Source organism: Nomia melanderi, chromosome 8, assembly GCF_051020985.1.
Source record: "Nomia melanderi isolate GNS246 chromosome 8, iyNomMela1, whole genome shotgun sequence".
In the NCBI taxonomy this organism is placed as follows: Eukaryota; Metazoa; Arthropoda; class Insecta; order Hymenoptera; family Halictidae; genus Nomia; species Nomia melanderi.
This window is the reverse complement of record NC_135006.1, coordinates 2406331-2434200: the sequence shown is the minus strand read 5'-3', so window position 1 is coordinate 2434200 and position 27870 is coordinate 2406331. Positions and strand designations below refer to the sequence as shown.

Sequence of the window (27870 nt, the reverse complement as noted above, 5' to 3'; positions counted from 1 at the left end):
GTGAATGTTCCAGCAACGATGCACCCGGTAAACTCCAGGTTGTTTTTACCTCATGCTACAGTTTTTATGTAATTATTACGATTTACTGTGCGAGTTTTGGTTAGACTATTTTGAGGTACATATTGTGCGTACTTCGAATCGTTGCGTCTGGGGTGAATTTTTGGAATTTTGTAGACATCTTATTGTGCTTGCATCTAGCATAGTATACCGCGCATTATCTACAGAATGCTTTATTTCAAAGTATGCATCGTTATTTATACTTCAGCGATGAAAATTTCATTCGTTTGGGAAAAAGTTAAGACATCTACTCTTGAATCTTTATCCTTTCGTCAAAAATAAATTTTTGTAAAGAAATTATTTTCAAAGTAACATATTACGAACATTTTAGCATGGGTCATAACTGACCCGGTGTCTGCCTTTCGAGTCTGATTTACAGGCGGCTGATAGAGAGGTGAGGACAGTAATGCGAAAAAAATATATGTAAATAAATAATCGATAATCAAACCTAATTATAAGAATAAAATGTAAAATACAGATTTAATTTCTTTTATAACTGTATAAGATGAAAAAACTAATAATTATAATCCACATAAAAGTTGGTTTCTTATTTTTTTTAAAAGCACTTAATTTTTAACTTGCTCGACAGAAACTTTGGTACAGGTCCAGCAAGTATCTGCAAAAGCTTGTTTTTCTGTTATAAATTGAAAATAATATTATTCAATGTTTACAATCGTGTCCTTAAAATTTGAAATATCTATTTTTTCATGAATACATGTGCATTTCATTTTCCGACTATTTTAACCTATTGACAATTTCTGGAAATGCACAGTGTGAATGATGCTTACGGTAAGTACCTTTCGAATCAACGAAACCTAAATAAACGAGTTATCGAGTGTGATAATTGTTGATTTTTCCCGAATACGAAAATCTTGTCAGTAGCTACTTTCTCTAATTAATACGTATCATATGTACTTTCACAAAACATTTTATTAACTTTTCAAGTATGTAGCAAAATGCTGATACAGATTGATCATTAAGATTCTAAGAAATTTACATATTTAGTTATTTGGAGCAATAATTCATTCTTAATGATCAATTCAATAGACATCACTAAATATATTTTACTCGTGATAATTCTAAGCTACAATTGATAGAAAGAATTTGGTGTACTGTACTATGTAATTTCCTTTGAAGCACTTAACATTCATTCGAATGAATTTTTATTGAAATCGTTACTTGCAAAGTTATTTAAGCATTTACATCTACGTGTTTTCCAGTATATCAATTGTTAATAATTTAAACGAGAAATAAATAATTTGCTTAATATAATGCAGTGGCAAATGTTCGTTTGCAGTTAGTTGTTAAGTTGCTGTTTAAATGTCTTGTGCAAAAGCAGTAGACCGGCAATAAAATCTCTTCGTAGCGATACAGTTAAGAATAGTTAAGAATAAATAAAGAAAAATTCAAGACATTATAATTAAAAAACAATGCGCATATATTTATAGAAATTCATATAGCATAACACTTCTACATCATGGCCACATCTGGAATCATTGTGAACTAGCTTTTGAAAGTCTTTATCTAACTTATTGTTAGTTTCTAACAGTTAACTTGAGCTGCCAGTTATTTACATGAAACCTAATCTCGAGAGTGAAATTCTAATCTATAAATCACGAACAGGAAAGAATATTTTCTTTTACTAACACTCTCACAAATTTTCACGAAACTGTATGTATTGGTAAATTAAATAAAATATTCTTATCATATTTAACATTTTAAAAAATATCTCCATTATTTATATACACGAGGTGTTCGTGTTATTATTGCCCGGCAATTTTCTCAAAAATGGCAAATTTAGGGAAGAAACAGAAAAAGTTGTACGATTTTTTATGACTAATATCGTGTCTATATTTGCTGTACAAACAATCCGTGAAACAAAAGTCATCTTCAATTTCTTAAAGAGGATATTATATAAGTATTTGTTAGATGATGTGAAAGCTACTGTGAAAATGTATTCAATAATACAGTGCACAGGAGCCTTCAGTATCATGTAAAGTCAGGAATGAAAGAAATAATATTATTGTATATTATAATTATAACAGGTATTTAATGAACACGCTTTCATAAATACATTCTTGTACTTTTGCACATTCGTTCCGTCGATTTTATTTGCATTTCATCCGAAATGTCTGAAGTTGAAATTCACGTGTCGAAAAACAGAGACTGTCAGTGATTCTGGCAGGCATGTGTATAGTTTTGTGCATACGTGATGCAAACGCTGTTGGAGTGAATGTGGCGAATATTTGGAAACAGTTCTGTTTCGCGTGCTTTGGGGTTATTTATGTTAGCTGGTTTGGAAATTGAAAGGGCATTCATCCTTTTTACTCGAAAATCCACTGGGATGGGTATTACCCGTTCAACACCACGCAGTGCGATTGCGCTGCTGCGTGTCTGGCCAAGAAGTACAATATACACGAGTTCTGTACAATATTTCATTAATTAACGGTCCATTTATTATGTACACCTTCAGTGTACAGGTTTTCATTGTTCCAGTGGATTTTTGATTGTTAAAATTAGAGAATGAAATTGGAACAGTCAACTTTACTTCTGATTTTCGTGTTATTACGTTGTGAAGAATCGCCACTATTTTCTCTTTCTTAAATTCTTAATGTAAAAGTTTCTCAATACGAAAACTATTAGAATCTTTAGTTGTAACTTCTTTACATAAAGATTTCTGAAATCATAAGCGTATTTACACCCGACATTATTTAAAATATTAATATTTTCACTTACTTAATAATAGTCATCATGATGTTTATAAGAAGTTAAATCGTTTGAAATACTCGACAGTTCTAATATGAATGGAACCTATTTAACAAATCTATGTACATATTAGAAATGTTATATTGTAAAATATCTAACGATAAATCTACTCCCAGAAAAATCGAGAAATATACGCAACGTAGGTGTACTGCAATTGGAAGATTTTTATTTTATACTTCTCTACGTTCAGCTGTTTTATATTTTTATAATTAGATGTCGTAATGTGTGCCTATCAAATAATTACATACAGTTTCGTGAAGCACGATTTAAGCAAGTAGTACAGAGGCGAATATAAGAAACATACAGGAAAAGAAAATACCCCTTCGTCAATGAAAAGTGGCAAAGGTTTAGGAGCAAATGGTCAACTAGCTGGTCTTTCAAATAAGTCGACGGATGGAGTTGTACGAAACCCGTATCGCGCAGATGAACCGGGGTAGCCATCGTCTTTCTTGTAGGAGCCCCAATCAGAATCGAGTAATTAAGTAATGGCAGCGTACGGCCCTGTGAGCGTGCACACTGCGTACGCCTGAGTTAATGAGGATAAAGAACGAGAACCTAATCGTTTATAATGAAATAAAATTGTATTAAATATACGTGATCGAACGTTTCATGTATCTCGTCCTGTTTCATTTACAAGAAACCAGTTCCCTTTCACGTGTCGCTTAACTCGGATGGCTCGGTACTTGGGTTCATTCCAACTCAGGTATTCGAGAATCTCATTCAATTTCTCAGCTGCCGGCGGTTACTTAAGCGGACAGTTAGCTATAGCTCGCTTAAATCCTTAGAAAGCACGGTCGGAAATGTGTCAAGAAAAATGAACGAAAAACTCGGGCATCGCCGCCTGTAACATAAAGCACATCTGCATTCCTAGGACACTAAGGTGCATCCCTGTGTATAAAGTTTCAGATTTCGAAGAACGCGTGACAATTTCGACTTCGACAATTCAGAGCGAATTAAACCCTTTCAGTGCTATAGACGTATATATGTGTCCGGAGAAAGTCGTCGCAGTGGATTGCATACATGCATTTTTGTTGACAATTACAAGTGCACGAGATGAAGTGCATCTTGTATGCAAAGTGCAAAGATGAGCGTATCTTGTACGAATTTACCCCTTGACTTACAATACCGTGTTAGAATCGTGACGAAAATTTTAAATTGAGTTTGACAAATCTAAGTGTTATTTACTATTTCTGAACATACATTAAATATTATTTCTTGATTATCGATCGTTAACCTTTGGAGTAAACATAAACATAGAATAACTATCAAATCCTTTTCTATTTCTGACAAATTATCAACGATAAAGTAATTACATCGATCATGGCGAAGAAATAAATCACAGCCCAAGAGATTAAAATAGTCCACCGATCTTCAGACGGCGAGCTAAGCAAAAAGATATTCCATCTACGCGAAACTTTTCGGCTAGGAGTGCATATTCAACTCTCAAAAGGGTTAAGGATACATAGCCAAAAATAAAAAACGAAACTGTCGCGTGTAATAGTTTCCTCCATGCCGAAAACTGGAGCTGTGAACAGACGAACGCTCGGACAATCACCCTGCCATCGCGTTAGGGTATGTATATCGACCGTTTACGGGCGTAATGTTTAATAAATTACACGAAACAAACAAAACGGTGTTTCGCAAGGTGAAAAAGCAATCGATCCGAAATCTAACGGTAATTTCAACAACGGCGTGTAGTGTCGTCGCGCGTGCGCGGCGTTATCTGGAAGGCTCTCGGCTGATTCTCTCGGTCTTTGTCGGTCGTAGCCGCGATCCTCCGTGTTCCGGCCCACCTCGGGCTCAGTGAGCCGATGTGTGAGCGCCGCGACGCCCAGAGTAGCCCCGACGTCGAGCACCGTCGACGTGGGTTTGACAAGAGGCCACGCTTTAATTTTTTCTTTTCTCGTCGTCGTCGTCGTCGTTGTTGTTACTGTTCTCATTGTTATTGTTGTTGTTGCTGTTGTTGTTGTTGTTGCTCCTGCTACTGCTGCTATTGATGTTGTTGTTATTGTTGTTGTTGTCGTCGCTTTCGCCAGTCGTCTTCTTGCTCGTCTATTCCGATCGGCCATCGTGGTGGCGCACGCGGCTACACATCGCCGATCGGTTTCATGTGTATCGAAAGAGCGACGAGGAGGAGAATTGGCAAAACGTAGGAGGGGTTGGAGAGCGGGGGTAACGAGGAAGAGGGGGTTGGGAAAGAGGGAGAGTGAGAGAGAGACGGGGATGGAAACACACGTACACACGGACGCCTTCCTCTTCCACCCTTCCCAAGCTCTGTCCACCTTTTACCGAACTACATTTTCCCCGGCTCGAACTCTGTTCTGTTTCTCGAAACACTCTCGCACTCTTGTCCCTTTCGCTTGAAACTAAAGCCATACACACACACAACACACACACACACACACACACGTTTCCTGCTGTTCCCCTTTGCGTAACGGTGATTCACCTATCCCGCGGAACGTGTCTCCTCCCCGGTGTCTCCTCGACTAGTCTGACCACTCTCGTCGCGCAGGAGGAGGCACGAAGGCGGAAAGAAAAGGGGATTACCCGTGGTCTAGGAGAAACGATCGTTGACGAGCCATCCAGCAGGAAAGCGGAATAACATAACGCAAGCAACGGAGGGTACTCATTAAGCGGGGCCCACACGCGTGTAACGTGAACCTGGCCGCGAACAGTGTCCCGGGAAGGGGGGTAAGAGTCACGACACGCGTAACGAGCGCGATGATTCCTGTCATCGGATCGAACCGGGCGTCGATTGTGCGCCGCGTTTGTACCGCCGGTCGTTGCTCGCCGTGCTGGAAAACTTGCAGACGCGGGATGGAGGTTAACCTGTTGACCGGGGATCACAAGTTCCTCGTTCGTTCGAGCGACATTCACTCGCACCCGACCGCGTTTCAGTGTCCACGTTGCTTTCGATCATTGTCCGCCTCGTTCCCCTTCGCCTGACACTATTCATATTCGTTTCTATGTAAGCGGGTAGGTGAATTGCAATCGGGAAACCCCTTCCGACGGTTAACGAGTTAATAATCCGGCAGTCGTGACGCGCGGATGCAATTACAGCCGCCTTGTCCACAGCGGGCGAATTCGACCGCGACGAGGTTAAGTTACACGAGTGTGGGCCGAGCTTTACGTGGTACAGCCCTTTTCTGTGCTCTCCCCCATGACGCGTGTAAGGAACGAGGAACAAAAGAGTGGCTGGCTCTTTCGTAGCCTCGTACGAACGTGTTGTTTTTCCACTTTTTGTTCTTTCTCCCCTGCTCTCTCTCGCTCGTTCCCTCTCGCTCTTTCTCCCTGCACGCCGAATGAAAATTGATGGAATATGAGGGAAGAGAACGGCAGGAAGGATTGATGTACTATGAGCATATATGAGCAAAGAGTGGGGGGGGGGGGAGGAACGGAAGAGCGGGGGTAGAGGAGGAGGGTGTGCGAAAAGCGAGCGAATAAAGGCAGCAACGTAATATGTTAACCCCTTGCTGTAGAGTACCGAGTCGGAGTTGCGGTGAACGCTTTTACTTTGAATTTAGTAGACAGGAACGTGGAGGGGAAATATTTTCTTTTGCGAACGTTCAACCTTTATCGTGAACCGCACCATTGGAACAAATATGTAGTCTGATTTTTCTAATTAAACATTGCTGAACCCTTGTAAGCCTCTTCAGATTGCGAATGGTGAAGCAAGGGGTTATATAGACGCTGAAATGGTGATTATAACTTTTCTAATTGCTCAACCGGCGCTGCATCGATTCACGCAACGCTCTTTTCTTTTTTTCAACGAGCTTTATCCGTCGGCTTGCGACGAACGAGACGCGCTAATACGTATAGAGATAAAAGATATGCTTGAAAAAACATTGGCTCGTGAATTGCTCGATTCAGGGACTGGCCCACATTTTCATTTCATTCTTCTTTTCTTGTTCATCTCTTTTTTTCCATCTCGCATTGTGCTTTAGAGTACGTACAGCGTACGACACCCCTGCACAATGGGAACTAAGGATTTCATGCCAGGTTTGACCTGTTGATTCTGCGGTGAATACGCCTGTCGTTATGCGAAGCATGCACGCTTAATAATTTACCCCTACCCCCCGATGCTATCAATCCGCGACATGCATGCCCCTGACTGTTATCTTGTGAACGTATTTCTGTTGTGTATAGTACATTTGATTACACGTCACGTGACGCGATTCACGATTTGTGTCTCGGGTGTGCAACGAGATCGGCCATTGAACGGCGGTCTGTGAACCGTAGACATCGTACAGGCAACGATCGTTCTTTTTCTGGAATTCTTTTTCAGAGGAGGAACAAGGTTTCACGTTGAAGTTTGGTTGATGCGTTGATCGCCCAATCGGTATACATCAAATTACCTGTAACAGCACAACGATTTTCCTAACGAAACGGAAACTGATAAAGATTTTTCACGATTGCTGCCTTAACCTTTTTGCATCTCATAGATTTAGGGAAATTAGGTTCTCCCGCTTTGTGGATGAGACAATGAATGTTTCTATCTATGCAAGAAATTATGCTACCCAAATTTGTGTGACATGGTGATCAACGCGTTAATCAGTCACGTACCTCATTATCATTTGATAATTAATAGAACGTTGGTGCTATGCGGTCCATTGTAATGGAAGTTACTCATGTTTATTCGAGCTACATTTTTAGATTGAAATAAATTTGTAAAATCTGTTCTCTGCCAATTTGAGATGCCTGCATTTGTCACGCATGTGAGCGTTAACCTTTTGCCCTGTGATCCCTTGACAGAACTACTTTTTTTAACGAGTTATTAGAAAATGGAAAAATTCCATGCCCATTTTGTTTATTTGAAAGAATAATAACTGGCAATAAAAAATATTTCGTTTATTCTCAAAAGAGTTGAATAACATTTGTATTTATTAAATTTTATTTGGAATCGCTTCAAGTCTGATACGATATTATATGGTAATAGGTTAAAAATTAATTTAATTTCTTTAATTCGTATCCTACTTTTTTAATGCAGAAATATTTACGGTCAATTAAAATATTTATTCAAAGTGGACGATTTACGTATAAGTTATTCTTTTGAGTAAGAATGATGAAAATGTCAGGTTTTCCTTTGTTTAACCGTTTTACAGTTAGCGTATTAAACTAAAAATTCGATATAAATTCTTTAACCTTACGCAATACAGCAGTTATTGAGAAAAAATTTTCCATGTGGTTAAAGAAGAAAAATAGAGTAAAGAGTTAATCCCGTTTACTTTGTTATTTTCCTTTCGATCAAGATAAAAGGTTGAGACATCGTACAAACGACCTTCCTTGGAATACCATCGAATGGTTTATCACAAGTTCAATTTCCTGTAAGAGAACATTTGATCCTTTTATTTGTTCACTACTTTTTCGCGATGCTTTGTTTGTAGCCTACGGAACATTTATCCTGAGACACCCTATGTATGAAAGAATTGTTATTATTTTTATCACATCAAAACAGTTTCAAATTCCTTTCTTATTTGAACGTAAATGAAATGATATCGCGTAAAATTACGAATCAGTTGCTACTTAAATTTTAAGCGTAAAATTTCAGGCTTGATTTAATAGAAAATAATTACTGATAAATTCATATTGTTTATTAACAAATACGATTATGAGATTGTTTAGAATAATACGAAATTTTGACCAATAATTGACTTTTTAGAATTAATTTGAAGAGAAATTTCAACAAATCATGGATCGAAGCTATATTGTTTCAATGCTTTATATATTGATATATTATAGAAAACTGAATATTAACCCCTTACCATGTAATGACGAGTGACATTGTTGTTAAAGATTTCTCGATCAGTTTAATAAAAATCAATGTTATTCATTCCGTATGGATCAAAGTAAGTTTGTTTTGCTGATATCAATGTTTCACCCCTAACCTAAATGTACACTTTTCCATTCAGAAGAAGACTTGGTATTCTTGTAAATGATGAACAGCGCAATAAACGGAATCAGTACATCATCAAGTAAATCATACGTCAAGGGATTAAATATCAGACTTTGTAACTTTGTCGTACTAAGTTAAGTAGTCACTGAGAGTCGGCTCCTAAGTGCAAAGGGTTAACTTTGTCGTATATAATTTTTGTACTATCTTCTAATTTCGACCTGACCTTCTCAAACAGCAATTTTCCTTCACTAATCATCAACCTCTTGCCATATGATTTCTTTCACAATTATGCTTGATATAGATACTTTATAATATTTTCTTAGAGAAAGAAAATACTTTGCTGCTTATTCTATGTCTACGTTTAATCCAGATGTTAGCCATCGACAGTAGAAAAATAATGTTTAATTCACATGAAGAAAAATAAGTAATACGTAGATTCGCTAAATTCAATAGAAAATTTTCGTCACGAGCCTGACACGACACCGTAGGGCAAGGGTTAAACGTGCATAGTTTGCGCGCTCGTGGCAGACACGAGTGTACGCAACGTAACGGCAACGCATATTCGACAGAACTTAAAACACTAAAACTACCGAGCAGTTCAATTGACCTTTTGAAATTCCTCTATAGAAACTGTAAGAGTGCATCCATTGAGATTTTAATTGATTTACAATTCAGTTTCTCTTGCTCAGAGAAACATCTGTTATCTTTTCAATAATTGCAAAAAGAAGAAATCAGGAATTGGTCGTTTTGACCCGTCTGGTAGTTTTAGCGTTAATGATATTTGAATTATCATTTACGATTCGAGTATAGCGCACATTCTGCACACGGGGTAGTGAGAACGCACGGCGAAGATGTCAATCTATTCGATCTCGCGGAATTGATCTTCAATATCGATGTGAGTGTGTTGCGTCAGTGAACTGGTGGCGCGGATCTCACGCAATAAAAACATCCCAACGGGGAAAGCTGACACTCACGGATTCCTGTGAATTTCGCGAGCCGCCAGGAAAACTGAACGAATCCATGGACACTGAGCGTTCGTTCAAGCATTATCGGCCCTAAGGAGAGTCCGTTTTCGGATGGCAATCTCGTGGTGAGTGCTGCTTATCCTTCTTAAGTATTGTCATTATTTATTCGGGATAGGGCGGAGGTCGAAACGTGGACGGTGGGTAGTAGGTAATGCCAACGTGTTAACCCTGCATCATGCTGGAGATGATGATATAAATTATAGAATATTAGGAGTGATTTGAGAAAGTAATACACTTTAAAAGATTATAAAAATTAAATCTCAATATAATATTAATAAATAAAATAAATATAGAACATTGAATTCTACCGCTGCGAGTTACTGTAATTCATTCCTCGAACGACTGGTAAACATTCACTTTAGGGGAGGTAGCTTAGGTGATCCTTTAGCTTGCATTGTCAAGGGTGAGATTTTAAGCAATGTTTGCCTAAACATGTACGTCACTATTGTTCGGCTTTAGTTTTCGAGATATTCATGAAAAACTGTTGGTACCACTGTATTGAACTGTGTTTATATCTGCACATCCATGTGAAATGGAACCATGTGAAACAAAAAGTACGTTGGTAATATAGATTTTCATAAAACTGACGTTTGTTGTAAAAGTCCATGTTTTTATTGGTATTGGAGAGACAAATTCTTTATGGGGTGGGGATGCAGGGCAACGTGCAAATTGTACCAGAGTGTAAAAAAGCGATTATGTGATATAGTACAAAGAATACAAAGGCAGATTGAACAGAAGAGAAGAGTAGAAAAAGAGTTTGTATAGCTTATCACCCAATTAAACATTGGAGAATTATTATTCATTATTCGACTACAAATGTTTATGTGGATATAGATTATGCCAATTACACTAATTCACAGAAAGTGGAATGAAACAGAAATAAACGCTTCACATTGAACTTTTTATTAGTAATGATAAAATAGTAATATATTTAGTAATAATATATGAACGGCGTTCGTAGAGTTATTTATAGTATCTTCAATAACAAGTTTGTTTGATATGCCGATATAACGCGTTATCAAAATTATCGTAGTTTTTATTGTCGAAGGAAATTAGGTTTAACAAGTTTCGAAAGGAATCGTGGATTTTTTATGGAATATTTATAACACTCTATGTTCATCGTAATGCACTTTATTTTAGGAGATTCCAAATTCGATGCTGAGCTGTAAATAACAAAGTTCCGGGAATAACTTCGCGGTTTAATCGTAACGTAACCGCTGTGCTTGGTTACATAAGATTGATTTCTCCAAAACCGTTATTTTAAGCAAAATTCTAGAATCTTGGGGAGGAGAGAAGATAATTGTAGCCTTGATAGTTAACCGTTTGCACTCCAGAGGCGTCTCTTAGTCGCTAATTGATTTAATATAGCAACATTGCAAAGTTTGACGTTTACTATTAAACTTTGTATAACGCATCAATATGTGAAGTATTAAAATAAAATAGCGTTGTTCTTCGATTTATCGTTATTTCTCGTCAAGTTACTTTCAGAAAATATTGTCTGTATCTCATTAGACAATGTTAAGTATTTCCAGTAAAATATTTCTATAGTACAAAGAGATCGTAATTCAGTATGCAGAAACCGTGATTCCTCGTTATTAGTCTGTAGAAATCTTAACCTGTTAACCGGGTGATTTTCCAAGTGTAAAAACTCGCGTAAGCGTAATTAGAGACGAATTAAATTAACAAAGTGTAAACCAATACAAGCTAATTTTAGCATTGTTTCAAACGTATTATAAATTTATGCTCAACCAATACTGATGTTAATAAACTTTCGCAATGAATATGAAACCTGTACTTTTCTTATTATTGCAGTAAACACAATTTAAAAAAACTAAAATAAAGAAAATTAAAATAAAAAATGGTAAATATTCACTGAAAAGATTGAAAAGAAAAATACTTGTAATTGTAATCATTACTACAACGAATCCTACATTTAAAATTAATATTTTATTGATATAATAAAACATAAGCTTATAATATCGTATGACATGAAGTCTTCTGGTTGAGGTGTATTACAAGACCACTTTCACATTTTCTTTATACTTTACAACGCTTAACGGTAGCGAATTCTTGCAGGCTGATCACTTATAAGACTTCTGCAGACTGTCCTTTTATGGCATAAAGTATGCGTATGAACGCAGAATGAAATCTGTTGCAAAAATGAGTCACTCAGAAGCCAGTGCGGTTAAGTGAATTTTTTTATATTTCCTGATCTTTGTAAATTTGAATGGAATAAATAATATTCTTCTTAGTTATTCAAGGATCTACTCGTTCCTTCGTTCTAAGTTAGAAAGCCCTTCTTTTTATAACTTCTGAATACGTTGTATAATCATTTCAGAAGCTAAAACATGAATTTCCTCAATTTTTCTCTTCTGGACTCAATCGCATTGACTTCTGAACGACTGACATATTGCTTGGAAATGATTTCTTATTATAACAAGTGGAAGTTCACACTTGTTTCACTGAAATAGAATACGAAAAAGTGTGGTTGCCTCGTTCTTGCTGCAAACCTTTCAATTATTATAATTCATCTGCACTGATCTTTTTGCGGAGTTTTCTAGCGCGTCGCCAATCCCATTAGTCGGAGTATGCATTGATGGGAGAAGTTCCTCCGTATTCCGTACGCGTTGTATACTCTAGGGAAATTGTGAAATTTAATTGTGTCCTGTGTACCGCGTTTATATTCATACAATGGAACGCGCGTTGTACGATTAAACACGGTTAAGCACGAGTCCAAGGTGCACGGGAATTAATTAATAACGTGAAATATCTTTCATTTTCTTTGCCTGTTAACACATTGCTGACCGGTCACGAGTTAACTCGTGTTTTCAATTTTCAAAACATAGGACAATATAAGATATTGCAAAAAAAAATATTCAACGTTATATAACAGGTACGTCCAAAGTTTCATTTCAATTCATTATGTATAAGATAAATAAAGTATATTGAAGTTTTATTTAGATTGTTTCACTTTCGTATTTAACGCTAGGTTTATGGAACGCGTCAATTTGACGCACATGGAATTTTATAAACATTATTTAGTAAATGTTTCGACGGGTTTGAATATGTATTCTAATTATCCATTTTTAAATCTATAATTTTCGAATTCTAAATAAACGAATATCAACTTTTCTAGGAACAATAGAATAAACTGCACAATGAATACTCGCAAACCTGGTGTTAATTACGGAATAACCGGTGACATTAAATAGGTTAAAAGGCGTTGGAGGGGACGCAATTTGGCAATATTTATCAATCATGAATTTGCCTTCATTTTATTCGCATCGCGAACTGTTCTTGCTTCGGATGGGAATATTTTCCTCGGTTCAGGTTGAACAATTTCGGTAAAGTGACATTGTTACTATCGGTTATAGAGAGTATTGAAAAATTGATAGATTTGGAATCAATTACAATGCAGATATCTTGTACTGTTTCTCCAAAAAGCGAATTTAAGGGAAGACAATTATTTTTCTAATTATGGCTTGATATAAAAATTATATAATATAGCCCTTCGAGGTTATATTCATTTTACGTATTAAATATATTTAACATTTAATTCATGTATTAAGTGAGTGTTACGTTAGACATTATTACATAATTCAATTTCTGACGACAATCCTTATCTCATAAGTTCATCGAACTACTATTTCATAGCGTAATATGATTTACATACCTTTCACCCTGAGTTACTGCACACACTTCTGTAGAATACGAAAGCAAACAGTTTTCATGAACCTGCAAGCATAACGAACGCAGAGGCGTTAATGAATTTTCTTTGTATATTGGATGTACTGTTATTGGGTGCAACGGAAAATCTGAATACATTTGAATATATTGTATGTATAGGTACATCTTTCCTACCATATAGTTACATCATCGATTCCGGATCATGCATATGCAACGAGTGTATATTATGTCTTAAATGGTAGTGTGTTATTACGCGCATGTAATGTTATTTCATTACCAAAAATAACAATTGTTCTGCTGGGTATAAAGTAGTATATACGGCACATGCTTTTAATTAGTTTGCTTATATTTTTCATATTTGAATATTTATTTTACTGTAATGAAAAACATTAATTATTTATATTCAAAAAGCTTGTTCCATATTTAACACTAACTGTGCTATGCCATACAAATTTTGAATTTTAATTTAAAATTCTGCTTTTTCTCTCTCGTTCATTTAACTTTATATAATTCTTTTATGATCCAATTAAACAGTTTTTCAATTTTTATCTTTTTTTTCATTTTTCTTTTCACCGTAAAAAATGTATTGTCTGACTTGTTTACCTTTCATTTACAACCGTTTATTTGGGTCGCTACGTTACGGATAAGCGTATATAAAGTGCTGACAATATACATTAAATGTTAACCGTTTGCGATCGAATGTAATGGCGACTTCAAGCTTCGATATGCAAAATGGAAACCTGCTAATGAATAATTTAATTATTCAGAGAATGAGAGATTGATATGTGGCTTTTTTCTTCTAGTATTTAAAATTTCGATACATAATTCAGTTTTTTATGAAAAGAAATGTTAGAAGTTTAACACTAAAACTACCAGACGGGTCAAAGTGAACTATTTTTAAGTTCTCCCTTTTGCAATTATTAAAAAGATAACAGATGTTTATCTGAGAAATTATTAAAGAAATTGGTTTAGCAATACGGAAATTGAATCATAAATCGACTAAAGCCTCGATAGATGTACTCTTGAAGTTTGTATAAAGGAATTTCAAAAAGTCACTGTAACTGCTCGGTAGTTTTAGTGTTAAGGCAGTCTCGTTCGCGAAGAGTTAATAGAAAATCGTCAACCTTTAAGCGTCTTTATCTATCTATAATTATTTAGTGATTCTTCGAAGATCTCAATCTTTCAAGTACCAGAGGAAATTTTCATACGTATTCGAGAAGTGCCAGAGAATTTTAAATAAAGATGCATGGTTATAAAGGAAAATTTATATTTCGCTCAATTTTGATCTAGAGTAGAATTAAATTTTAATACAATAACATTTTTACACAATACTAAAACATGTTAGACTTCCTTTATTACTAATAATATATCGTTTCTTGGGACTCAAAGGGGTAAATACGACTTTAGGTACGAAAGTAGCGACAGAATTGCGCTACTATTCAAAACTTGAATAACAGAAACAATTTTTAAGTGTGTAAGATGAAAATATGCCTTACATTGATTCGCTTCTGAGCTCTCCGTGTATAGTATATGTACTCGTCAAATGCAGAACATACTAAAGTTTCGCAACAGGAATGCTTTCAACGAGTATGATCGAATTTAACTTGAACGCTTCATCGATGTTATCCGAACCGAAAATTCGTATCCGGCCAAACCTGCCTGAATCGAAGGAGAATCAGATCGAGACCCGAAAATTCTTCTCCGACCGAACTCGATCGAGCTCGACCGATGCTGCCCGAGGCCGAACTCTGTTTCCCAACCTACGCATACTCCTAAATTTTCGTTTACTGTAATTGGAGCCATTTCTCGCTGTACGCACACTCCAAATTATTATTTTAACCCATAATGGTCGATCAATTTTTAATAATGCTTTACCTATAAAATAATAGAGTTGAGTTGCAGGAAAAGGCAATAAGTTTTAAATTCTTTTCTGTTCCTAATATATTATTAATTTATCACAGTTGTGAAAGAAATCGTAGTACTAAATTAGATCTCCAAGAAAAAATCTAAACACATTCTACGTTAATGTTTACTCTAAAGTATAATCATTTACAACAGAAGAATAATATTTCATTCGAATTCAGAAGGATCAAGTAATATTCATCCTAGTTAAATTCTTTTTAAAATCTTCACCACGAGTCTAACGCGTTGTTACAAGGCAAAGGGTCGAAGGCCTGGACTTCAAGTGAAATAACTGTTATTATGTCGGTTTTGGTTCTGGTTCATTGGAATTGATATTACATCCGTTATGTAACTGTTACGTTTCGGTTTTACATTTAAATTAGCCAAATAATAGTTATAGAACTGATATAACATAATATCGATCCTGAAGAACCGGAACCGAAACCGATATAACTCACAACTGATATGCTGAATAACAGTTACGACTTTATTGTTTCATAACTATTTCAAGAACCGAAACCGATATCATAACTCTGTTCAAGCCCCAGTTACAAGTTATTCGTGTGCACCGATCCGTCTCCGTCAGTAAACTATGAAAATGGGCGAAGTGTTAACCGGAAAATTAAGGGAGAATATTTGAACGGGAAGTGAAATACGTTCAGCTGACGGCATCTTTTTCTTGATAGGTGTCAAGTAATTTTACACTGATAAGATTTCATACGTGTACGGTGCGTGTTCAAGTATAGAATTTCTGATCTCGTTTGTGCCTTGCGGGCGCATCTTTTTTACACTATTTCACGGCAGCCTGTATTCAAACGTCGAGACGTAACATAAAGGACTATAGACACATGATCTGCGCGAGGTATGTAAGCGTATACTTGAATCTCTCAATTTCACTTAACTTTTTTAGTAGAAAACGACGAATAAGGGGGCCTTCTTCATCCTGTTCCTTCGCATCGGTTCTCGTCACCATTTATTTATCGTGGCTCGCATTCTTGAATACATTATCCTCGCTCATGTTTCGGGTGCATTCACGCGAACAAGGTTCATCCCGAACAATGGACGGATCTTGGACTAATTTCAAAATGGTTCAGAGCGAAACGTTTGGTGGCCGTTCAACCCTTTGATATTGAATACTCCCAACCGAAATGTTTTGTGTGGACGAAATATATTTTTGCTCACCCGAAAATCGATGAATTATGTTAATTTATGCAATCAACACATTGTTGACCGGAAATTTCACACGGAAATTATCCCATGTCGCCAGTTACTATTCCGCGATTAATTATGAAAGTCAAACGATCTAAGTAAACCTCAATATATACTTTATTTATACAGAATGAATTGAAATGAACCTTTGGACAAATGTTTTATATAACTTTGACTATTTTGCTTTTGCAATATTCTATATTGCTCTGCGTTTCAAACATTGAAATGGCTAATGCAAGTGAGAACACGAGTTAACTCGTGACCGGTTAACAATATGTTAATTCATACAATGAAGGAAGTTATAATTAAATTGTAATTGTAATTTCTCAGTTTCACGAAATTAAATAATGCTAAGCTACGCGTATATTCATCACATACACTTATAGTTGTCACCGCGACACGCGTGAGGTTAAAAACATCGAAAAACATATATATGCGCCTGTAGCGCTCATAAGGTTAAAAACAAAAAACAATTCTTATTCATAATGTTTAAGTGACATTTTTTCTAGCGTTGTAGATGTAATGCGAAAGAAATATGAAATCCTCAATCCCGAATTTCGTACGAATGTAAATAGTCCTTTAGTGTTCAACAGACATATCTTCAAACTGAGGCAAAATCAAAAGTATTCATTTTAATGCGAAATCATGTTGTCTAATTTACCCCTTTCGTTTCATTTCTCAAATTATCTTACGGATTTTTTTCTAAAAAAACAATTGTACGTTTTTATTTTAACTTCCTCATTCTACGGAATCTTCGGAATACAATATGACGATCTAGATGTGTTTGTCGGACACTATGGTATAAAAGCATACTAGGTTGTTAAAGATTAAAGGGTGTGCAGCGTGGGTACGTTTGGCGAGGGTTCTTGAACGTTACAGTGGACGGTCGTTGTTAAAAAACTATCCTATTATTCTGTGTTTGCTGAACTCGAGACATAGTGTAATTTATTGTTGGAAAGTTCCACTTTCAATGAGACCTGAATATGTGGTGTCGGAGCGTGCAACTTCGAGTTTTTAACGTGAAACCATCATAAAATAAGTTAGCAGGTTTCGAGGATTAACCCGTTGCACTCCGAATAGCTGTTACGCTGGCGTGCGGCTTTCGTTGTAATTTTTCAGGAGATATCGTAAACATCGCTGTCTGTAAATAAGCGTTGTGAAAGTGTTTAAGAAAAAGTGAAATTTATGGAAGGACCCAGTATATATATATATATATATATATATATATATATATATATATATATACAACTATAACTTTGCTAGGGTTAACTCTTTTTGTATATTATGCTAGAGATGACAATGTTTTGTTATAAAACGTTGGAAATGGTTTGATAAAATAGCACACTTTAAAAGATTATAAATCTTGATATAATGTCAATAAATAAAGTAGATATAAGACGTTGAATTCTACCGCTGTGAATTACTTTAATTCATTCCTCTAAAAATAGATACAAGTTTCCACCCAACTACATTGAAAATCAATCGAGTGCAATGAGTTAACACTAAAACTACCGGACGGGTCAAATTGACCCACTTCAGAATGTTTATTTTGCAAGTATTAAATTACGAAGGCGTTTTTGTGAAAAATTTTCAATTAAATTCGTGTGTTCGTACAGATACAAAACTAGAACATCTTTCGAACCTCAAGGAACGTATGGTTCTAAGTTTTATAAAAAATTGAAAATAGGTCACTGTAATTGCTCGGTAGTTTCAGTGTTAAATATCTCAACGTGTACAGGCTGTTCCAAGATAAGTAGGAAATTTTAGGAGTGATTTCTACACATATAAACCATGAAAAAGAATTCATATGAACCGCTCATTGGCCAAATCGATTAACTTCACTTAGTGAATTTTGTAACATTTCATCATTAAAGCCTTTTACTGGCTCTTAACTTTTTATATTTAAAATGAATTTCATTAATTTTAACGATCAATGTATAACTATTGCATCACTTTTCTCTACGTCTTGTTCTGCGGAGTTAATCGGTTTGTCCAATGAGTGGCTCGTATATCATGAATAAAGATATACTTCACTTATAATTCGAAAATAAATCGAGTGCAAAGGGTTAATACATCACTTCTCATTGCCAGTGAGCTGAACAAACGAGTCATCCTACAAACATCGGGCTGGTCTGGCAAAGCCGTTTACTTTTCAAATGTTTCCACTGCCGCTCGATTTCAGTGATGTATTTTCACATTTAATTCACTGAATGCAGCGGCGTTTAATGAAACTCGTCTCGAGGAAACCGCTGACTCATTTGTAGTCATTGCGAGCGTCTAGTGACGATACCTTCTCACGGTATACCTGATCGCCATTGTAACAGTACACTAAGGCATTCTCTTTTGCGTTGTCGTTATATGTTTGCGTGCTTCGACGCGATAATTCGGCCCAAAAAAGGTGTTCAGCTGCTCCAACTTCGCTATCGTAGAAGAACAAACACCTAGCTACACAGCACTCACAAGGGAAACCCTCTAAATGTAAAACTCGGATTTTAACCATACGGGGTTGTGCACCGAGACAGACTGGATATTCGATTTCCTTTCAAGCGTTGTATATTTTATAAAATTTTCTGATATTTATCATAATTAGACTGTAGATCTCTATATAATTCCAAATTTGTAAGAATATAATTATTCTTCTTCACGAATATTGTAAAAAGTATATTTTTGAGCTTTCAAATTTTTTGCAAATGTATAAAATCCGCAATTTTGTCGTAATCATATCATATATCGATAAGTTTAAGATTTTTCAAATAAATTAAAAAAAATGCTGAACTACAGTTGAATCAAGGAATATTTACTCAAGATTTCGAGTGATTTAGCCTGATTTAACAGGGAGGTGTTTTGAATAATAGTGTAATTACTTTTACGATGTTAATCTTTTTTTACTCCGACAATTTATTTGGCATTTGTATTTTGCATTAACCCCTTACCTTATAAGAATGTCTCAGAAATTCTGAGACTCAATCTGAAAATTTTCAATCAAACTCGACAAATCTAAATGTTATTCGTTTATTTTTAACATAAATTAAATATTACTTGTCTATTATCAGTTTTTAATATTTTATATTCTTGTGTATTTCTAACAAATTATTGACGATAAAGTTCTCTTGTCAAGTACAGTTGGGAAATAGATCATAGGGCAAGGGGTTGATAACTCTGTTATTGAAAATTAGAAACTATTTTATTTGAACTACATCCACCATTGTACCGCGATTTTTAGTACATCCTGTCTAAGAAAGTATAAAGCGGCCAGTTTGATTGTTAGCTAGTTCTAATGTTAAAGGTGTTGAGTGTGGCTCTACGTGAGAGTACCTGTGAATAAAATTGATGTCGAGTCACACTCGAACAAAAGAGTGCAAAGGGTCAATACCTTGAGGACGGGTGACCGATATTCGTGTCTTGGGCTCAGCCATCGTTTGCGGAACGAAGACACGGATTTGTGTTGCGGTGTAATGCTATTATTAGTATTATTATCAGTTCATTCTCCGTGACATCAATTCCTTTTTACCGTTGATGTGGGGGTCTTAATCACATTGCAACTCGTCGGAAGTTTCTACAATTTGATGACAACATGTTTCGAATAGAAATCAACTTTATATACGCTATAAATTGCTATACGAAAGGTCTACAAAAAACTTATTCTATTTTTAAAACATCAAGATCACCTTGGCCTTTTATATTACACTGGATATTTTTGAGTTCATGTTCTTGTAGCTGATGTGAAGACGAATGCGACAACTTGATAAACTATGCCTCGGGATGACCTTGAAATTATTTGATTAGAATCCATTTTTTGTATTAGTTGAATCAAACTTAATATATTATATAATTCCTATGGTTCAAAATTGATTATGTTCATTTTTTTAGAAATACAGATATCGTTTTTTATTAAATAAGTTTCTTAAAGTCAGGTATTTTTAAATGTAAAAGAAAAGTATAATCAAGTTTCGAAAAGTTTAATGCACATAATTCGAAAGAATATATAAAACATTAGAAAAGCAATGCTTTTCATAATGTTCGTTAGGGAAAACCATTTATTATAACTCCGTTTTTCTAATTATAATCTTAAAAATGTTTATTTGCATAAACATCCGCAAGCTAGTTATGGCATTTACTTATTCTTATTTTATAACACACACACACGAGTAAACGAGAACATTATATCTACGCAGGTTTCTTTTAATTGGATACGCTTGATTATGTCACAGATTATTAAATATATGCGTGTTCCACATTGTTACACAATGTCACGTAAATTATAAAAACCTATATGGTTTACCTTATAAGGCAATGTAAATAATTTCCTTTTAAATAAGATTGTTCGGGTGATTTCAAAGTCAATTACATTTTCTTAAATAGGATACTAATACATTTGTATGCATAGTACGACAATTTTTTGCTAGTTGAATACGACAGGTTGTTGCGTAAGATATCTGGCATAGCAGAAAGTCATCAATTCGTGAAATTCGAAGCAGTGAAATGAAAGTGACTCACAGGTCACTGGTTATCTGTATATACAGGGTGTTCAACAAAACACATTCTAATGTTTATATAGTACATAAAACACACTATGCTGAGTAAAAAACTTTACCGAACATATATCGAAATCTCAATCGTTTCCAAGCTATAAATAATTTTTATGTAACACTGTGACACGAAAAAGTGAAAATGAACATTTGTAAATAACATTTCGAATTTCCATGTATTTATTTTTAATGTATTCCATGAAAGTAAGTAATTAACAGGATTTTTAATTTCATACGAATCATAAGAAATTTGAAAATATTTAACTTAGCAGAGGAGAATGATTTCTACACGCGATTAGTAACAAAATGTCTACTTTATAATGTGTTAACATATTAATAAGCTTACTATATTGACTCCTTAATATTTACAGAAGGTGTTTCATATGGTTTTCTTTTACTTTTTTATTTAATCACAAAATTCCTGGTCTGGTTCGAATTATTTAACAAACATGTAAGATCTGATTACATAATTATGTTAAATGTTAAGATATTAAAATGTATAGTAAAAATTTGTATAGTAATGATGAAAACCTTGCTTGCAAAATGTTACTCCGATAATGGACAATGAACCTGTTTAAGAGGTTACATGAAAAACATAGAAAGAGCGATAAGAGGAGTATAAACATTTATGAGTGAGAAAAATCCGACATTTCATATTACACAACCTAATAGTTATATCAAAATAAATCATAGGGCAAGGGGTTAAGAAAACTGTTTAAGTTTTGTGGGATTTCTAAGTGTTTGTTAAAGCAAGGGTTAAGAAAACTGTTTAAGCGTTGTGGGAGTTCTAAGCATTTAGTAAAATAGTCAATACGTTGGTTACTATCACACGCAGGAAGAAAACGTGTAACGGTCTGTAGCAGCACGTGGCTTAAGGCCCCCACACACGTTGAAACCTACGACAATGCAGTCATCGCTACAAGTGATGGGTTCGATTCTTCCAAAGTTTCACGATACGCGTTACACTTGAACAAGAAGTAACAAATGCTCAAACCCATCGCTTGTACCTGTACCGCCTCATGTTTCAGCGTCTATGGGTGTCGGAACAACGATGGCTTGCAGATGTCGAGGATAGTTCAAAATTTCTCCCTACTTGTACAAGCTAAAGTATGAAAGATTACTTTATTACATGGCAGGAAGTGTAAGTACCTTCCCTGCAATAAACGCTGTAACCGATGGTCCACAAAACCATGGGATACTTGGCTGTGACAAAAAGCGGACGGACAATAATCGGTCCGCCGACGCAGGCACTAAAACGCGCCTCACCCTTGCGCCCAGGGGGTCGGACCGGAATTTTCCTAAACAACAACGAGGAAAATGCTTTACTTTCGCATCGTCGAAAAGGCAACGCCGTTTTGGTTAGAAGATGTAGAAAAATAACAATCAGAAAGACTTAAGTGTTCATTGGTACATCACTGAAATGAGAATCAACGTCGTTAGCCTGCCGAGAAAAATATTCGTGTCCGTTTGTAATGTATTTTTGCATTTATATAGAACCTAACAAATTTAATAAGAAGCATTCAGTATAAGTTAGCATCGTCGTTTCCATGCAGCTATTTGTAACTCTATTAACCCTTTACACTCGTATTTCAAGCTGGAGATGACAATCTTTTGTTATGGAACGTTGAAAATTGTTTGAAAAAGTAGCACACTTTAAAAGATTATACAAATCCAATCTTGTTATAATATTAATAAATAAAATAAATATAAAACGTTGAATTCTACCGCTGTAGATTACTTTAATTCATTTCCCCAAAAATAAATATAAGTTTACACCCGGCAACATTGAAAATCAATCAAATGCAAAGGGTTTAACCCTTATAATAGGTTTCAGAGAGTAATTAACAATTTTTATTGATCAGACAAGCCATTTGAATCGCTTCGTTATCGGATTATTCTATTATTTCAGCGTTTTGTTACAATTTACAATTGATCATTTGAACTTCATTTTGTCGCAAAGTGAAACAAAAAAGGTTCAGTAACCTAAGGGTTAAGTCTAAAAGAAAAGGTCTGGAGGGCTAAAAAATTGGCTATATTTAACTTTTGTTATGCTCGCAAATATTTGTTGAGGAACCAAGGTTTTTATAGTGAATATTAAGCAATATTTATACTTCAATTTTACGTTCCTTTTTATTATCAAAGGATATAAAAAAGCGAAGTTGCACGCCGTTACTTCGATCGAGACCTCAGCTTGCACCCAGCGCGAATCGTTATTGAATTCAGTAAACGATTGTATCGAAACTGTGTAAAAAAACATTACCTACGTCTCTCCTTCCAATAAATTTCATAAAACAATTCCTACTTTTTTATTTCTATTGTTATTACTTGAAATACGCCTGACGCTCGATTTACGCGAAAATCCGTTCCATGGGGTTTCATTGTATACGAACGAAACTCTGTCGGTACCACAGAAAACAAAATATTGGGAGGAAAAGCTGGTATAAGTTTTAGAAGTATATATTTCTTTCACACAGTCAAACAAAAGAAATAAATAACACTAAACGTACCAACTTTATACATAAGTATTCCCACCGTAACCAGTTGATTATAAATCAACGATAAATCTTTCTTAGTGGAAACAGAAACAAAAGGAAAGACAAAAATTGGAATATTGGACAATATAAGAATTAATACAAAGTTAAACGAACTGAAGAAAGCAGAATTTTAAATCTAGTCCTTTGCACTCGAGGGATGACTCTCACTCAAAACTGTAAAATTTGATATTTAATATTATACTCGGTATAATGCATCCATTTGAGAAATATTGAAATAAAATAGCTTTGTTCCCCGATATACGTGTGATTTCTCTTCGACTTAGTTTCACAAAATATCGTCTTTATCTTATGAGAAAATGTTGAAGTATTTCCAGTGAAAAACTTTCGAGTGCAAAGGGTCAAAATCGGTCGCGATACGTTTAGTGTTAATAATAATGACATTTCAGGAAACAAAAGTACATTTTATTCGGCGTTTCTGAATTCAGATCGCGCATAAAAACTACTGTGTAAGCAGTGTTATAATTTACCGTGTAAAAAGGGGACTCGCGTAAAGAAGTTCCGCGTAAATCGAGGATCAGGTGAAATAGAACTTTGTACAAGATCGTAGTCTTTCCATGATATCGTTGCATGTGCAAGCAGGTGTTTCGAGCGCCAGGCTACAATGCCGACTGTTATCTTTCATAGAAATTAATGTCGAGTAGCAAATACGAGATAAAATATTTGGAGTGGCAAGACACAAGCGGTTCTTCCTTAATGTCCCGTGCACCGGAAAATGGAGGCGACGTCGTTAGAGTGGGCTACTTGCTAAGGACAGGTCGTCGCAGATTGGCTTATCGTTCCCAATCGATTGGGAAGCATCATTACACGGTACTCCATGACTACCTAACAATCGTTTCGAGCCTGCTTGAGATGCAAATCTTGATTGTGAACGCGCCTCCCAGAGCTTTCGCCCACTCGACGTGCTACCTCGCGATACACACACACATGCTAGCGTACGCGATTGATTAATCGCTCGGTCACTGTCGTGCAATCAACGGTTCTACAGGTAACCGAGCTGCGATACTCGGTTTACGTATACATTTGAAGTACTAATCAGTAAGGATATTTATATTAAGATCTATTTCATTAATAGAAATACCCTTAAAATTTATTAATTCCATCAATAATCTCTCAAAAATTATTGAAGCAGTGGGGAATTATTTTAAGATTTATTTAATTAATAGAAGTACCCTTGAAATTTATTGATTCAATCAATAATCTCTCGAAAATTATTAAATCGGTAGGGAATTATTTTAAGATTTTGACACCAGTTTCACACGATATTGTAGGGCAAGAGGTTAACTTCTGAAGCGAAGAGACTGGATATTTCAGGTTAATCATAATTATTTAAAATCTAATTAGTGTAATACCTCGGTTAACAGTGCCCCAATGAATGCTAATTAGGTACAACGCGACAACATCGAAAAAAATTAAACGAATAAACTGATGCTAAGAAAATGAAAATGTGATTGATTCAACAGAAACTCAAACAACGTAGCAGAGATAAACAAGGCGCACTTGTAGTTCGCATCAAGTGTTGGTTATTTTTCACATTTGGATCTTTTATTTACATTCACACTTGATCTGTATGATGTATTTATTTCTAATTTCTATTTTCCTTCTTATATTCTTATACAGAATTATCTCTTGATTCTATCATGATCTCTCTCTGATGCTTTCTTTTTCCTGCTGTCGGACATTCCTTGTTACAGTGTTTCAGAGATGTTGCAACTTAGATGGAAAATCAAGTTACCCATCGCGGGTGGCCGTTTTTACAGACTAGTATCTACCGCTAACTGCACCATTTGTATTACAGAATTATCCTGTTAATCAGGAAAGACGGATTGCCTCGCTGTTCGTGTTTAGCTTCATCTTGCAGCACTGGTTTCTTTTCTGACTTATTCGACTAAGAATTCTAGCATTTTATAGAATTACAATACTCACATGAGCATGAGAGAGATAATGGAAAGTACATACAGAAGAGTTAGGAAAGTGTGTATGAATCGATACATATCGACGTATTTAATGTACTGTATTTTGTTTGTTGTTGGGGAAACGGTTTTGCTATTACGTTACAATTGTATTTTACATCACTTGCGGTTCATTTAAATTGCATTTTACATGGGCGATGAAAATATAATTTATTAAAAACCCAACAAGAAAGAATATTCAACTTTCAAATCTGAAATTACAGTTAAAATGTTGAGAATTTCGACTTAAATATAATAGAATATACCTATATGTATATTGAATTATTTGGAAAAGAATGTTTTAAAACACAATTAGAAAAATAAACATATGTTTATAAACTTCTTGGCTGAAGCCTGGATAAAATAATAGTATCAAATATATTATGAAGAAATTAATAGAGACAACGAATTCAATATAACAGAGGTAAAAAGATATGATACATCTTGTTAGTTCACTTAAAATATCAAATATTTAATATTACAATTTATTCATTGTAACCAGAGCAACGGATACAATATACATTTCTGATTTTGTTTCGTTAATTCGATGCCATAAAATCGAATTATCGTTTGCTTATTATTTATGTAATCCGAGCACACAAAACTAAGTGATGTAAGAACATTTATGATTATTTTCATTCAGTATCGTATTTTAACCATTTACTCACATATGCTTGATCGTTCACTCACTTTCTGAAGCAAACATCGATTGTTTCGAACTTGATGAGAAATTCCGAATGTCGCTAAGTGTTTAGTGGGAAATATGTAAATACTGGTAGTGGAAAAGCACATCGATGTTTCCTTCCCGCTATTCACAATGGTGGTGCGACCTTAGCCCGTAGTCAACGGTAAAACACCAAATGTATCAATAGTCACTTTGACCGCTGTATTTGGTTATCGAGTGTCCAAAACTATTGGGAAAGTGTTACTCTACCCGCAACGAAACAATTGAGTTCAATTTCTAAAGGTTTGTGGGTAGCTTTAGAGCAAGGGTGTTTAACTGGGTGACCGCTAGCACTGACATTCCCTTTACGAAAAGTCACCCTCTCCATTCCTCCTTTCACCTGTTGTATTGAATACTATACGGAGTGTTAATTTTAACTCGAGCACTTGAATTATATCCGCTATTATTAAAAGTAAAGAAAAATTACTAAACAGGGTTTACATGGACTAAATAGGATGTACACGGTTTTAAGTCGTACATATGATGGTGGTAAAATATCCTATGGATCCATATTCTATTTAGTCATTCTTTAATCCTTTGCACTCGAGAGATGACTGTCAGTCGCCATTCAATAGGAATAATAGAATACCTATAAAATTCTTTTATTTATTCTAACTGGTTTCCTAAAAAATTATATCCAAAAAACAAAATGGTATTTCATATTTAGTTATTTTCTATTTTTCTTTAGCTATTTTTGTATGGTAATAAATTAGCTCTCAGGCCTCGAATTCTAATCTTTGGTAACTAAAAACATGACATGTTAGTAACATATGTAGTAACATGTTTCTTAATTCGTACAGAAATATGTACCTACAGATCGATTGCACACTATGCTCTAATATTGCCAACAATTTTTAATTTCTACATTAAAACGATCTATCTAATCAAATACATAAATCTTACTAATGATAATTAATATTAACCTTTCACACTCGAACTTTTCGCTATAGTGAATAGTAGATTTTTTTACTTAATCAGTCAAATCAACAACCAAATACTGAAATCAAACATGAAATCACATGCACCTAAATTTCAACTGTAAATTCAAACAGTTGCATCTGCAGTGCAGTATATTGTTGGTGTGCTTGACAGGCACACTTCGAGTATAACGCCGAACTTTGTCAGTACCTGCGAGGAGTACTACAATGGGTTATATATTAATTACAACTGTCAGAAAATGACACACGCATCAATAGCCATCATACAATACGACGTCCTATAACCAATTAATTTATCCTAGAAACTCGTACCTTATAAAATACTTCATCTCATCTTTGTCCCATCCCACGGCGTTCGATTTTCCCTAAAAAATGTTTCGTATCTTTTCTACGATAATAGGTTGGCCCAGTTGCGTGGGTCACCTTGTACACCGTAATTCGTATTTACCTAAAAGCGATTCACACGCCCAGCCACTCCTTCTGTCGGCTTGGACTCGGGGGCAAACGACAAAAAATGGGAGAGAGTAAACAACGTTTATCTCAGGAAGCTGATGTACAAGGACGAATCGGCGCAAAAACTTCCAATTTTTCTAAATTATCGTGTAATCCTGTTAGGTCACTACACTCGGGATCGCC

At 35.2% G+C, this 27870-nt stretch overlaps 1 protein-coding gene across 3 annotated transcripts in view; it reads left to right on the top strand.

Annotated features, from left to right (window-relative positions):
- Window positions 1–9655: 9655 nt before the first annotated feature.
- Window positions 9656–27870, top strand: part of LOC116426591 (adenosine receptor A1) — a 65569-nt gene continuing 47354 nt past the window's right edge. For all 3 annotated transcript variants that reach the window (XR_004234944.2, XM_076369795.1, XM_031975734.2), the window contains exon 1: window positions 9656–9806. The gene's annotated coding sequence lies outside the window, so the exon portion shown is untranslated. The remainder of the gene's footprint in view (window positions 9807–27870) is intronic.